We start from the raw sequence: 15,830 nt of genomic DNA, 5'->3' as shown, positions 1-15,830 counted from the left end.
ACAAACTGTGATGATCTCGTGGTAGTGGATTGTGTCTTGGAGTCTACGACTAGACAGCGGCGGATTTATCGTACGTAGTAAGATTTAGCAATTTGTGCGTTGTATTATAATTTTAACGGTTACATTATTTCTTGACGATGACTTCGCAGTTATACACACGAAAGTAAACAAGGTACGAAGTACTGGTTAATCTTGCACTTGTACTACCTTATCCGTGTGTTTGGTCACGTAACTTCGTCTTGTTTCAGGTTCGGACTTCTGTAGGGCCCTATTAAGCATGACAGATCTGCGATTCGATGGCCGAGTGGTTGTAGTTACAGGAGCTGGTGCAGGTGATTATCGTACACGAAAATAATGTTTGTGCCTGATCGCTTTTCTAGTATGCAAGACTTTCTTTCGGAAATATTTAATTCTTGTCGAAATTATTTTAGGTTATCGTTCTTGTCTTCGCGGTTTCAGCTTCATTAATGACTATATTGTACAAAAAAAATATAGTTCTTTCCCTCATTTGTTAAGACAAAAATATGAAATTGAAGGGTGTGGGCTGCTACAACAGTATGTTTCCAGTTTTAATTGTACCAGTTTGTGTGTGTCCATTTCCATGGATAAAAGTTGTCATGATAATATTAAAGTATGATGAGACTCCACATGCCATGTGATGTGTGCACTGCAGAGGTGAGTTAATACCCTTCTCTTTTATCATTTGTCTGTTTCCATTGTCTCATAATCGTATTAATCATGGCATTTGCTTACAACTTCTTGCAATGAACAGTTCTGTGTGTCGTTTCAGCCACTTATCATTTCTTGTGTGCCAGTTCCTCATAATTCTGACCAGCCATGACTTTATGTTTCAGGCCTGGGTAAAGCATATGCCCTGCTGTTTGCGGAGCGTGGAGCATCAGTTGTGGTGAATGACCTTGGTGGTGGTCGCCATGGCGATGGGAAGAGTAGCAGTGCAGCAGACAGTGTTGTAGAAGAGATCCGGCACAAAGGTGGGTTTAGTGCATTATGATGCTTGTTGGCTGCTACTGCATTCGCATGTAAGTTTCTTGTTTGTCCTCTCACCTCTTCTCTTTCTCCTTCCTTCTTACAAACTGCTTCCTTGTGTCCCCCTCTACCACCTCCATCTGATTCCCTTTCCTTTCCAACTTCTGTTTTACGGTGAAGTCACAGCACCGCGGGATTGCATTTGTATCGTAGATTGTTTTGTTTCTGGTAGGTGGCAAGGCTGTAGCCAACTATGATTGTGTGGTGAATGGAGAGAAGATTATATAGACGGCTCTGGAAGAGTTTGGACGAGTAGATGTGGTAGTGAACAATGCTGGGATCCTGGACAAGTCATTCTCCAGGATTAGTGACGCAGACTGGAGTATGTTTGAGATTAAATCTTATTCTTGGCCATAATATCAGATTGTGGGGTACTTTCAGTGTATTTGGACTGCTACAGTCAGTCAGTCAGAAAACTAAGAGCGCCAGTGACTGGATATTATGTAGCTGTCCCAGGGGCCATTTTACCTTAAAGTCTGATAGTTCAGTGAAATTGGAATATCATTTTTCTGCAGAGACTAATTCTGAAAGAGTTAAAATTCACAAGCGTCTATTCTCATTGTGGTTCTGACCAGTTTCAAGAGACTGTCCATGGCATTTGCCTAGAGAGGCTGAGGAAAACCTTGACAAATACTGTCTGCTATGCTGAGCTGGTTTGACTGTTATTGATATTGTATAGGAGGCCAAAAGAAAAGGGTCTATGGTAGATTTCTTGAGTTCAGGGATGGTTTTGCATGCTTTTTTGTCTAGTTACTAGTGCTGTTGAGGTTTAATGATCATTTGTTACTGTTGCAGGCTTAATTCAGGACGTACACCTAACAGGTGCTTTCAAGGCAACTCGAGCCGCGTGGCCTCACTTCCGTAAACAAAAGTATGGACGTGTCATTGTGACATCCTCCAATTCTGGTCTATATGGGAACTTTGGGCAGGCAAACTACAGGTCGGTGTTAGTGACACTTCAGTATATTTATCTTTCATAGGATTGATCATTTGTATAATGTGTGCGTGATATCTTGGACATTAATCTGTTCTGCTTTGAATATCTTTGGGATTTAAAAGTATTAATTACAATACACCCCTCCCCCCGCCTATGAAATATTGATTTAACATTCTGGTTATTTATAAAAATAAAAGTTTGTCTTTGGTTGCCAGAAATGGTAGAAACTGTTTTCCCCCACAGTTCCTCAAGACAGATGCTGGGTTAGTGTGTTATATAACCGAGGGTCACTTCTACATCCTCTCCAGTTCGCTCTTCCTTTCAGGACTGTGTAATTTGTGCGGCTGAAAAGTTGTTCTCAAATAAGAAATTTGGTGTGAGTGATGGCCGCTTTATGCATTTCTTGGGAGGAGTCCATGTATGTTTTTTTTATGGTTGCAGTGCTGCCAAGATGGGGCTGGTTGGTCTGAACAATACGTTAGCGATAGAGGGCAGGAAGGACAACATCCACTGCAATGTGATTGTGCCAACTGCGGCATCCCGGCTTACTGAAGACATCCTGCCACCTGGTGGGTCTGAACTTTTAATGCTGCTGATACTAAAGCCTGACAGTGTGTCACTTCTGTTTACAATAAATGAACATCAAAATGATGCAAACAGTGCATTTTGGAAGTATATTCACCCTTTTGTCATATTATCAGTTGTAATAAATAGTTCATGTTTTGGAGATCTGTTATCAGCAGTTTTTAATATTGTCTCATGATTATAAACACTAATGTGATACTGATAAGTCACTTGTTTGTTGCACAGATTTCTTTGCGCAGCTGCGCCCAGAGCTGATTGCGCCAGTCGTCGCGTGGCTGTGTCACGAATCCTGTGAGGAGACTGGCTCCATCATCGAGTCTGCTGCTGGCTGGGCAGGAAAATGTAAGGGTCAGTGGCACCCCTGTTCGGAATATGCTCGATGCCTGTAACGACACCACTGGTTCTGAGTCATGTGATGCCGTCCAAAACAGGACTGCATTTCATTAGGGTCATGAAGGTTGGGTCTGTTGTTGCTCTTTCAGTGAAATGCAGAAATGATTTTTTCACTGCAAATCACAATCGTAGATAAGTCGCAGAATCTGCATGTGGACTTCCGTAGATGTGTCAACAGCGGTAGAATGACCGGATTCATGTTTCAAGGGTCCTGATTTCAGTGAGACAGCTTGGAATAGCCATGAAGCGCAGTAATGATAGACAAGCAGAGAACCGTTTACCTCCCGTGCTGAGTGTCGGCAGAACTTTCCATCAGGATGCGTTCTTGTCTGACAACCTTCAGGTTATCTGGTGCGTTCACCGGGCGGCCTGCTGCGTGCACAGATGAATGAGCTGGTGACGCCAGAGGCTGTACGTGAGAACTGGGGCAAGGTGACAGATATGTCTGCTGCCGTTAAATTGGAGTCCATCCAGGAGGCATCTGGTACCCTGATGACCGTTCTGGAGCAGATGAAGTCGAACTCTGGGCTTTCTTCTGATGGCGTGAGTTATGACTCGATGTAGTTTTTTGCATATGCTTTCAGATAGTAATTCTTCAAGTTACCCCTGTGTCTAAGCACCATCCAGTGGAGGTGTATAGAGGGAGTGTAGTATAAGACGTATGAATGAGCAGAATTAATTTTGTTTATTGTGCACAGGATTTTAGCCCGTCGCCATAATTGTAGTACGTGGTTTACGTTACTTCAGTTGTGGCTTACGCCACTGGAGGTCCAGTATTTTGTTAAATGAGGTGTACATTAGTTTTGGCAATGGCTGGTGCTGCCATCCAAGTATTGATGGTGGCTAATCTTTGTGCAGACTTGAACTTCTTTTGTCTTCTTGGTGACACTTATTCTGTGAACATGGTTTAAGGTCCTGATTTCCTTTCCAGAAGAGTGTTGTGACAAAGTTCCAATACACTCCTCATGACCTGATCCTGTATGCACTGGGAGGTGAGTAATGTGCCATTATGTGCGTGTGTTTGTGACAGTGTGACAGACAAGTAATGTGTTTGTTTTATTGCAGTTGGTAGCACTGTGACCAACCCAAGTGACCTGAGATTCCTGTATGAAGGCCACGCAGACTTCTCTGCGTTGCCGACGTTCCTCGTGTTGCAAGGCGTGTCTGCCGTGATGGAGTCTAGTGTTACTGCTGAGGTGTTCAGTGGCAGGGATTTCAATCCTGCCAGGGTAAGTGAGGTTATGTCTTGATAAGCAGACTCTTTTGAGGATAACCGCAAGGTTCAGCATCGGGCATTTCGAAGCCTGCCTTCGGATGCAACCCTGAGCCACCTCACAATCTTCTTGCTGTGTTTTCATCTCTGTATGTGCATTTCTTGCCTTCGCAGCTGAACATGTCCATATATCTTAACGCAAGGCACATTTTACTGCCTGTGCTTTGTCTATTACGAATATAATAGCCAGTCTCCATCGCACTTGACTTGTTTAGTTCACTGTACATGCAGTGAGGAAGAAATTAAAAGTCTGCTGGTCCTCATGGAATGAAAGCAGATCCAGCTTCTGCAAAAATAATACTGCAGTGAGTTGTTTTTCTGTTCAGTGCAACGGAGGATCATTCAGGTCGTATTCTATGCTAGTGAAGTTGTAATTGAGCAGTGTGGTGTGGACTCGGGGAATGCTTGCTATCATTCAGTCCAAAATGTTTTGTCCTCTCATCTCACATCAAGAAAACTAAAGATACAAAAGTTGTGCTGTATGGGTGTTAAACTTGGTCTCCCACTTTGAGGGAGGAACATAGATTGAGGGTCTTTGAGAACAGAGTGTTTAGGATATTTCGACCTAAGAGGCAGGAAGAAAATTGCATTATGAGCTTCACGGACTGTACCCCTCACTTGATACTGCTAGGGCGATTAAATCGAGGAGGATAAGACGGGCGGGACATGCGGAACGCATTGTTAAGGGGTGGGGTGTTTACAAGATATTGGTTAGAAGGCCTGAAGGGAGGAGATTGTGGGTGAGACATTGGCGTAGGTGGGATGGCGTTAAGATGGACCTTTGGGAGATAGGAATCTATGGAGCAAACTGGATGCAGCTGGCTCAGGTTAGTCTTATGGCAGGCTTTTGTGAACTCAGTGATGAACCTTTGGCTTCTATAAAGAAAGTGTTCTAATTTTTGAGAAGCCAAGTATACAGTCAGTTTTTCAAAGAATATCCTGCACCATAGAGAGAGTGAGGATAGAATTCACACTGATTCAGTGAGCTGCACAGAGTGTAGATGCTTCCCACTGGCATGCCACTCGGTCATGTAAACAAATGACAGTATTCAGTTGTTTTTGCAGATATATCATAAAGTATTTCTTTCTTTCTTTCCACTAAATGGATTTGAGAAGTTCTGCTAACTTAAAGATAGTTCAGTGGTTTCGACGTAGAGACTGATTGGATTATGAACCTTAGGGTTGCTGATGAGGCACAAAGGAATGAGAAACGATTGAGTACATAATTGGAGTTGACTGAGGAGGATCGTGTTGCTGCTATGTTGCCAGATGTTGCATGGTGAGCAGTACTTGGAGGTTCTGCGTCCCATCAACAGTTGAAGGGACTCTTGAGGTGCACTGCAAGGTGGTGGATATGTTGGACAAGGGATCCGGGACTGTTGTGCTGGTGGAAGGTGAGATAAAATTGTGCAGTATGATCATTCCATTTGTAACTTCTGTCAACTTGGTTCGTGCAGTTGTAACGTGTCTCTTTTTCTTTGATCTGTCTAGGCTAGGGGGAATATAAGTGGTTTAAAAGTCTAGTCTTCAAGGTGATACAAATTCAGTTGCTGTCTGTTGTCATTATTGCAGTGGAGACATTTGATGAAAGTGGTGAGAAGGTGGCACAGTCCCTGCTGACAACATTTGCTGTTGGAATGAAGGGTGTTACAGACAAGCGTACTTCACCCTATGATGTGCCAACAGCAGAACCACCAAAGCGGATTCCTGATTTGTCTGTTGAGCAACACACGTCTCTTGATCAGGTCAGAATAGAGGGAAGCATGTGTTACGTGTGAGGCTCTTTGGTTATTTTTCTTTGAGGGGCGGGGGGGGGGGGGGGGGGGGTGAATGTAACTTTTCTTATTCTGTGTATGTATTTTTAGTTTCTTCTGTCAGTAGTACTAACATGTAAAATATGGAGAAGAAGCACAATCTAATTAAGATCTTGACATATTTGTGGTGATAGAGCTTTGTAAAATGTGCATCCTTAAGATTATTTGATGTAGACTGAAAATGCTGACTGCTTTGAATCTGCACTTATTGCTGTGTGTGAAAATTATGACTAATGAAACACTGCAGCTAAGTCTGTAGAATTTAGTATGGAGAGAGATCATAAACACACCTACAAATTAATTGTCAATGTTTCTTCACTTCAACATTATTTCCTGCAGGCTGCACTCTACCGACTGTCTGGAGACCGCAACCCACTTCACATTGACCCGAATGTGGCTGCATTTGGTGGATTTGATCGGCCCATCCTGCACGGTCTGTGTTCGCTGGGCTTCTCAGCCCGCCATGTCCTACAGCAGTATGCGGATAATGATCCAACCAAATTCAAAGCCATAAAGGTGTGTAATAGAAACATCTCTTTTTGGGGCTTTCCTATTTTCACATTCTCATGATAACATTCCAGCACCCTCTTTCTGTTGTTCTATGGATTGTTTGTGTTCACAGCATTTTTCACTTGCCTCTTCCGTGTCTGATGTACAGTTCAGTTGATGTCAGTCATTGTACTTTCTTATTCTTTCCACATGCTTTCCTATTTTCTCGCATATGTGTTGGAATACTTCATAACCGTGACTCCCATTCACAGTGGATACGTTAAGGGAGGCCTATGGTAAGTAAAAAAAATATTCATGTGAAGCATGGTGCAATGGTGTGGCTTGATAGTAGATTTCTAAGTTGTAATTCCGGAGGACTGTTCATAACATTTTACCATTTCAGTCTCTTTTTTTTAATTTTATCATCTTGTTGCTTTGTAAGTTCTTTGTACTTTTTTTCCATCAGAGAGATTGTTAAATATGATGTTATTTCATGAATGTGTTTAATTTTCAGAGGTTATATAGCATCAGATAGAATGAGAGGATAATGAATGGGTATGAATTTGGAAAGGGGCAGTAATATTAATTTTCATGTTACTATGCTGGAAGTTCTTTGGAGGGACTGAGGAGAACTCTGATTAGCCTGAGAAGGATAGTCTGAAACTGGACTGAGATGCAACCTGATATCCCCATTAATATGGTTTAGATCGTTGCACTACACAGGCCATCAGAGGGCGAGGGTACGAAGAAAATGATGACTGTCACTGGTTTACAGGCTCGGTTCAGCAAGCCGGTTATCCCTGGGCAGACACTACAGACTGACATGTGGCAACAGGGTAACCGTATCCACTTTCAGACCAAGGTGAAAGAGACGGGGAGCGTGGTGATATCTGGCGCATATGTCGATCTCACCGAGGCATCCGTCCCGCAGCACAAGGTACGTTTTTGTGGCTGACTGATGGGCCAAGATCATCTTTGATGATGGTTGTTCTGCTGGTGAGAAATTTCGTTGCTGCTGGCCTTTCACCACGTTCACATAATTCTGCCCTTATGCTCTGTCATGAGCTGGTTGAGTCTATCTATTTCTTCACATCATATTTCTCTAAGGTGCATTTTAGTAATGTCTGTGTGTGTGTAGATCTCCCAAGTACTGTTTTCCTTTCAGCTTTTCCAATGAAATTTTTGTGTTAAATTTCATGTCTACGCAGTGGAAATAAAAAGGTTCCTCACAGAAAAATGCAATTTGATTATGCAGTACACTGCTACTAAACAAGACGAAGCATTTGAGCTGTGTTGTTTGCATGTAAAGCTTACTTAATATAAATGTACATTTTGATGTAAATTCTGTAATTGTGTGTTGGAGAATGTTTAATTTAGTGTGGGTTTAATGAGCCAAATATAAGATTTAATTCTGGATTTTTAGTAAAATGATAAGAAAGCTCTGATGGGCAGGGCATACAGCATGCATGAGCAAGACATGAAATGAGTACAGAATTTTGTGTGGAAAACCTGAGGGAAGAGATGGCTTCAGAGACCAACTCATAGATGGGAGTGTAATATTAAAATGGTTCTTTAAAATACTGGGTGTTAGGTTGTGGATTGTGTTCAAGTGGTTCAAGATAAGTCCATGAGGCAGGCCTGAGCTGTGTGGTGTTTGTGCCTACAGATTGCAAGTTGTGTTTATAATCGATATAAAGTGTAACTGATATTCTGTTATCTTGTGATAACCTGCATTGTTCAGCCTAGCAATTTCTTACTCTCAGTGACAAGGTTATGTTTCCTTTTTGTTAAGATCCCAAACATTACAGCATTGCTAGTATCACATCTTCAGTAAGATCCATTTTAACCCTTTAAAGCTGAGTTGTAACTGTATGTACCACCTGCTGTAACAGTCATTATCTCTGCATTTTGCCCACAGAATATATAATGTGGGTTTTATATTGATCTCAGAATAAACAGTAATTTATTTCTCTAAGCAGCATTAACTAGTTTAGTGTTGTCGTGGAGACGTGTTGTGTTTTCTTTGAGGTAACAATGGATTGATAGAATATTATGCACCTTCACTGTGGCTGAAGGGGTTAATTATTTTCTTTAATTTCCTAGTTGGTCTTCAGAGGTTACTCAAAAGCTCTATGGAATTTCTTTGTTTTCTCTTTCCTAGTTACATTTCCAGCTTATGGTAAATATCTGCAAATCAATTTCTCAGGATATTTGCATCTTCAGTGGGCAAAGTGAGGAAGAAACTTCACGATTTGTACAGTTCACTTAGTGCTTTGTGAATAGTGAACTGTGGGAGACAAAGAGAAGTTGTCACATGAATACATTGTTTCACTACACTTATTTATGTAAAATGTCATTAGGTCAGAAATTGGCTTAGACTTGGAAAAAAATTTTGGCATGATGCTGGGGGTGGAGCCGAGTCATGATATGGCCATTTGTGTGTGTTTTGTGTAACAGAATAATGAACCTTTGTTTTGTAAAAGCAGTAAGTTTTTTGACTAGCTGAGTCACTGTCAAGGAGGCAGGAAAGACTTTGCACTTTAGCCTACATGTAAGGTTGTCTTGATAACATGTACAGTACAGTACAGTACAGTACAGTAGCTGTGTTCAAGGTCATGGAAGAAACACAAGTGAGTAGCTCTGATGTATGCTGGTTGCATCAGTCAGTCACTATGCCTGCTGTGATGAGGTCCACCAAGGTGAGGGAAGTGAAAACTGGAATTTGTAGTTCAGAGGCATATCTCATGTCCTGACATAGAATGAAAATATGAACATGGTTTTGCATTTGTTTTTAAGCTAAAAATATAGTATTCATAAATATTTAACACGTTCAGGAAGTACTCATTATTGATTACAGAGTGTGTAACCATCGAAACTACTCTCAGTAATGCTAAAGATCAAATTACATCATATCCATATTTTTCCACTTTTGTATGGTTGTAAAATATGGTTTCTTTCTTTGTGTGAAGAACCTAAATTGTGTTTGAAAACAACCAAATATTATTTGGGATCTTGAAGGATCAAATAAGTGGATTCTTAGGATAGTGAACTAAAGGACTAAATGTGTTGTTCATAAGATGAAAACACATAATGTATGCATAGTTTGGTGGGAATCCTGTTAAAAAAATTGGACATAAGTAAGACTGAGAATTTAAGGGGAGGATAATATTAAGCTGGATCTTAGACAAATACAGATGTGTTTGAACTGTGCCAAAGTGGCTTGGTCCTGCAGCTAGTGATACTGTTTGGTATTGGCAATGTTCGACCTTCGTTTTCTATCACCAGAGAGTTAACAGGTTCCTAGAGACATGCAGAAATGGTGTATGATGTTGGTGGCTTTGTAAACTGTAATGTGAGGTTGCATTGTTGGTGCAGGCATCCACATCGGCGCTGGATTCGGATGGTGTGTTTGACTTGCTGATAAAGCGGGTTGCGGCAAACCCAGAGCGTGCCAAGAAGATCGGTGGTGTGTTGCAGTACATCATCACCAAAGATGGCAATACTGTTGCCACCTGGAGTATGTATCACACAGTTGTCATGGATTTACAGCACTGTTAGAGAGTAAATTTTATACAGACTAACTTAAAACTTTCATCTGTTAAACGTTTTGTCTGTGCGGTTAACTCTCCTACTTCATATCTGGCAGATCTTGGGTTTGTATCTCATTTGAGAGACAGGGTTTTCTTATCATAGTCACGGAAGGCAATGATGAGACCCTCGCCGGGTTCGCTTGTCACGGCCACTTGCAGCTGAAACGGAAAGACTTGTTATGCATTTCTGTTGCGTCCTACAGGAGCAGTGTGTGACGATGTTAACAGAAACCCAAAAAACAAAACAAGAGATAAACTTAGGAATTTTACATGATTACAGGCTTTGTGGCATATGTATTTGTCAAGAAGTTCTGGAAAAATGAAATGTATGCAGAAATTTGATGGTGAAACCTGAGGAACACCACTTGGAAGACTTGTAAGAAGTTTGGAGATTAATATTCAATTTTAGCTTTGATGTTAGCTATATTCAGTCCTCAGTTCATTTTAATTATGAGCTTTGAATATCAGAGAAGCAGACAGAAACAAGTATGGTGTCCATAGATGGATTTTCCAAGTAATATTTAAATGTTTCAAAATGAAAATCATTTTATCAATCTGAAGAATTTGTGTTTTATGCTCATTATTTTACAATGGCTTCCTGTACATTCTAAATATATAATTTAGGACCAGCACAATGGAAATTACAAACATTTCTATAAATTTTGACCACGGTCCATGCAAGTGATAACTCACTTCAGAGGCATCCTCTGTTGGTCTGTAGTTGACTTCTGCAGCTGTGAAGTTGAAGTATCCATATTTCCTTGGTCTGACAACTACTACATGAGATACATTTGTCCCTGCAGGGATCCTGTCAATCTTGATGTTGATCTGACCACCCACCAAAGTGAAGGCCTCTTTGTGAAAGCTACTGTCACTCAGCTTAACACCAAGAGCAGTACTTGTGCCAACATTATATAGTGTGTACTGCAAAGAATGTTGTGTGTTATAATCAAACAAGTTTATGAGGTATGTTGGTATTATATGGGTACTAAATACAATATTATCATGAGATGCTCCATATTCTTTGGCTTGTAACATAAACGGCCTATGATATGTAAAAATTTCTATTCTGCAAAAACAACCGGACGATAATTTTTCTGAAACAATATGACATCTAAATATCCCAGCTACTATGTCCATGTCTTCAACCAGATATCTATTCAGTATCTGTTTCGAAATTAGCAATCTGGCACCCGTTTCTTCTTCCTCATTACCATCTACATAAGCAGCTAGGGCTGCGAGAACAAAAATACTTAGAAATTTCATTCTTTCAAGACTTTTAACGAAATATTAATTTATACACTCCCCAACGTGTTGTACGCACGAGTACTTCGAATCTTTCCCAACGGAATGGCACTTCTTTATCAAAACTTCCAACTCGTTGCCAACTCACAAGCAACAAAGCATGTAATTCGACTCCTACTGGCAATGACCGCACTTAAAAATTAGTTCCGGTTCCCTTCATTGTCACCAATTTAAAAGTTAATGACGATAAAATATACCGTTCCAGCCGTTGCCAATGTTAAAATGAAACTGTTTTGGCTTCACTGTTAAACACGGAAGTTTAGAAGTTCCATAGTTTGTAACATGCTTTGTAACTCAGAACTGTAGTTTGTTAATCGGCTGTACTTCGTATGCGATTATTTGGAATAATTATTAGGCACATATGGATGTGCTTTGTTATCGGTAATATAACGTAACTGTGTTGAGAATCGTGTCGATGTCTCTGTCATCAGACCCGGAATTGGAAATGAAAGTTAAAAAAGGTTTGAAAACGTGTCAAACATGGATTGAGTTGTTTATGTTGAACTTATATACATAACATTGCAAAGCACTGCCCCCTGATGGTGGAGAAGAGGGTAGAAGTTACCAGACTGCATCATGAGTTGCAGGGACGTTGCTACGATGTGGAGTATGCCGTTGGGTAAGGTTTAAAGGAAATTCTGTTAGTTCACTAGTATTCAAGAGGAACCTTGTTCCCAAGTGAATACTTTTCCACAGGCTTGTAGCAGCATCTTGCTCATTTCTAGTTGACATTTTGAATTATGTGAAGTGTAATTTCTTTATGTTACAAGGAAAGCTTATTATTTAATCAATTAACTTAGTGATTTTAGACCTTCATTCATTTGACATTTCTGCCTGGCAAAGGAATAAGATCCTGAGTCCTGACACAAAGTCGCCAAATATGGTGTGTGTGCGTGTGTCTATCTATCTATATATATATGATTTGGAAGAAAAGTGAGAATCACAAGACCTTCCCAGAACTTTGTGTAGTTTTTTCAGCAGTTGTATTGTTCTCCAGGGCAGTGAAGTCTATGGAGGGGGCAGAGGATAACCTTGGTAACATACAGGAACTGCTGAAGAATGCGGTGTTCTTGCGACAGCAGATTAAGTACGAAGAAGCTCGCAGGTGAGTGTTATTGTGAATGTTGTGGACGTGATTTCTGTGGTCTGTCTGTGCCTTCTCTCAGGGTTCTTCCAATTTTATTCATATGTGAACTGAATGTAAGATGAGCAAATGTGTTTCAGTTGGAAAAGAATGTACTATAGCAAGTACAGAATGCTAAATTTGTGGGTTACCTGTGTTTTAGAATACATGAAGGAAATAGGGTTTGGGGAATTTGGGACACAAACTTGTTTTATAGCAACAGGAAGGAAGTCTGTCACTAGTGTAAATCCCCCATAAATAAATATATCCTATGCGTAAGGAAGAAATGATCTGAATTGTTGTGTAGTACATGGACAAAACTATTCTGTGCAAATCCTCGTTTGGGAAGGAGTGATTCTACCAGTAAATTATAGCAGTGTGGTGTTAGCACTCCTGTTTCTCAAATGAATTGCGTCCTATGCACAAGTCTCAGCAGGGGATTTGCTGTCCTGACTGAAGAGGGTTTTTTTTGTCAGTTTCCTCAGATCTTCCAGTTGAATCTGATCATAGTGTATCAGAATATGCCAGTTGATCCAGTGGTTTTTGAATGACTTATAAAGCAGTCTTATTAATTAAGTACGCTGCATGTGTATGTCCATCTAGCCTGATTCAGTTACACAGCAGTTGACTGGTTTTTGTGAAATTTGGTGTGAATATCTACCATTTCAGTTCTCTTGATCTTCTGTTCATTTTAACTTTGTCATCTGCCATTACTGAATTGAGTTTTGAGGTTCTTATGATAGTGAATATGGAGGTGGCTGTCTTGCAGGTTGTTGCACCATTTAATGTAAAAATCAGTCTGTGCAACGTCGCAGGCAACCATCTTTGTAATGAGTTGTTTTGTAGGACACTAAATTAATTTTATTGCTCTGTGGATCACTGTTTCATTCACAGTAGTGTAGAATACCGGTCAGAGAGTGTGTTAGTGATTTTTCACCTTGCTGTGATTCTTCATGTGTGTTAGAATTGTGTTTTGTTCTTGTGTGCTGATCCAAGAACATTTGGATTGGCATGCGCATATGCGCAACGCATGTGATTTATGTTGCATGTCTTGTCTGTGTAGGCTCCCCCACTAATTCTGTGAGATGCCAGGTAATTGCTGCTTCCTGCTGTTTATTATGTTGGTAGTATATTATGGTAAGCAGTCACTACATGATCATGATGAAATTGGGGATATCACATGGCCTTAGAATTGTTACTGTGTAGGAGAAAGAGTGCATGGTCACATGGACATAATGTTTCATTGATACAGAGGACACTACAGAACAAGGGAACTGTGGTCCTATAAGTGGGAAATATTAACCTGTCAGTGTGGGCTGTGTCGAATGGACGTCTTTGCACGGTGTGATAGGTGCCATGTATGTTTCCAACATCAGAGTGCAAGAAATGACTATATTTATTCAATTGTGAGGTGATACTGAACTGTGCAATATCGTTATACTAAGAGACAGTATATTTAAGACATTTATTTCCTCTATTAGGTTGAAGGCCAGTTCATGCTTCATTGTTCAAAGTTCCTGCTTTTGGAAAAGTTCTTAATTACAGATAATAATGGCTACTTATTTCACCTGCTGTTTTGTGTGGGTGTTAAACTTGGTGTCTTGCACTGATGTCTGTGATGAGCAGAATACATGTAACTAAGAGAAACATACAGGCAGCGAGAGAAAATTACATAATGAGGAGCTTCATGAATTGTGCTGTTTTTTTGGGAAAGTGTTCAAATCAAGAAACCAGTGGGTGGTTGGTGTTGCCCAAGGAATGTAGTGGCACTTCAGTATTAGCAGTGGATAGTTATATAATCAATATTGTTTGTGCATGTTTTTTTCCCTTCAAATTAGCCATTTAATTACTATGTATTTGCATCGCTGTTTGTTTAATTTTGTTCAGATTACAATTTCATGTCTTGGATCCTCCATTCACAATAATCCTAATCCCATTTAGTATTAAGTAATTTGTACGGTTGAAATATAATTATTAAATAGCCTACGAATCAATTAGTCAGTTCATTCACCCTTTTAGCCACTTGATCTCTTAATCACAGTCAGGCGGCTAAGCAACCAGTGGATCAATCAACTGCTCATTCTGTTCAAAGATATTTGTTCGTACAGGAACAAGAAGGAGTCATACTAAATTAAGGGTTTGGTGCAGTCTTTACTGTATGATCTACTATTAGCTTCTCAAGGACTCTGCTTCATGAAAATTTTATTTACAATCACAAAATCATGTTTAGATCTTCAAGGACACTGGTTGACCACAGTTTGTTGGGAACAATACTGGTGATTCATGGTTAGGATCATTTTGGTTATATTTTGAGGATAAAATTCATATTTTGGGTATGAAATTCTTACTTGAAACTACATTTCTCGGGCATTTACAGTGAATCCTTCATTTAGTTCAGATGCCAAAAGTGGTGTTCTGAAAGTGCAAAGTTAAGAGCTTTCATTAAAGATTTCGGTGAGGAATATTTTAGTTCTGATGGAACAATTCTGTTCTGTAAACTTTGTGAAGTTAATGTTACAGCTGGTAAGGGATTTAATGTGCAACAACATTGTGATACGGCAAAACATAAAAATAAATTGAGGAAGCAGTAGGCAGGTCAGGTTTCTGTTGCGATATGAAGTGAGCCTGCCAAGTGTACTGAACATACTGCACTGATTTCCTGGCAAGCAGTAGGCTGGTCAGGTGACAGACAGCTTTTCCCCGAGTAAAATCCCAAGGATCAATTAAGCTTCTTCTCTCAGCTATTCCCAGAAAGACAAAATGCATTCACTTTTAACTAACACAAATGCAAAAATAAACAGCATTCTGATGACGCAGTTGATTGAACATGTACTTTTGTTCTTGGGGAGGGGGGCACACCACACACACTTCTGAGTATATAAATGTCACTTATCAATGCCGTAAACGCCTCATGGCGTTTATTTATTTGATTCCTCGGGAATCATCGACACATAACCTCAACCGTTAAACGAGAACACCCCCATCATTCCGTAACCTGATGACAGCCCACCTAGATCGCTGTTCGCACACATAAACTTACAGCACCTCCAAGACTCCGAAGACTAGATTCACGCAACAAATTTTACCAACTCTCTCTCTCTCTATCTCTGCGCGAACTTGACTACAGCGAATTCTAGTAGCGAACCCAGTAAACTACGTATTGGCGGGAAAGAACAGGGCATCGATATATCAGGAAGATCCAGAATCGTAATCTTGTAGGAGCCTGGTAGCCGAATGGATAGCGTGCTGGCGTGCGGAGGACGACATCGGCGGT

The 15,830-nt window shown here is 40.4% G+C and overlaps 1 pseudogene across 1 annotated transcript; it reads left to right on the top strand.

Moving 5' to 3' along the window:
• Positions 1–9: 9 nt before the first annotated feature.
• LOC147871135 (peroxisomal multifunctional enzyme type 2-like) lies at positions 10–14,550 on the top strand (annotated as a pseudogene). Its single transcript, XR_015532503.1, has 17 exons — positions 10–70; positions 249–332; positions 855–992; positions 1,220–1,369; positions 1,843–1,987; positions 2,426–2,553; positions 2,795–2,911; positions 3,306–3,505; positions 3,894–3,954; positions 4,028–4,188; positions 5,511–5,629; positions 5,808–5,980; positions 6,389–6,565; positions 7,314–7,475; positions 9,914–10,055; positions 10,409–11,094; positions 12,431–14,550. The product of XR_015532503.1 is annotated as a peroxisomal multifunctional enzyme type 2-like (transcript).
• The last annotated feature ends 1,280 nt before the right edge of the window (positions 14,551–15,830 follow it).

This window comes from Zootermopsis nevadensis, unplaced genomic scaffold, assembly GCF_977971745.1.
Source record: "Zootermopsis nevadensis isolate Lab colony 2312 unplaced genomic scaffold, Znev_1.0 Znev_ptg000061l, whole genome shotgun sequence".
In the NCBI taxonomy this organism is placed as follows: domain Eukaryota; kingdom Metazoa; phylum Arthropoda; class Insecta; order Blattodea; family Termopsidae; genus Zootermopsis; species Zootermopsis nevadensis.
The sequence above is the reverse complement of the archived record's forward strand: the minus strand, read 5'-3'. Positions and strand labels throughout refer to the sequence as shown.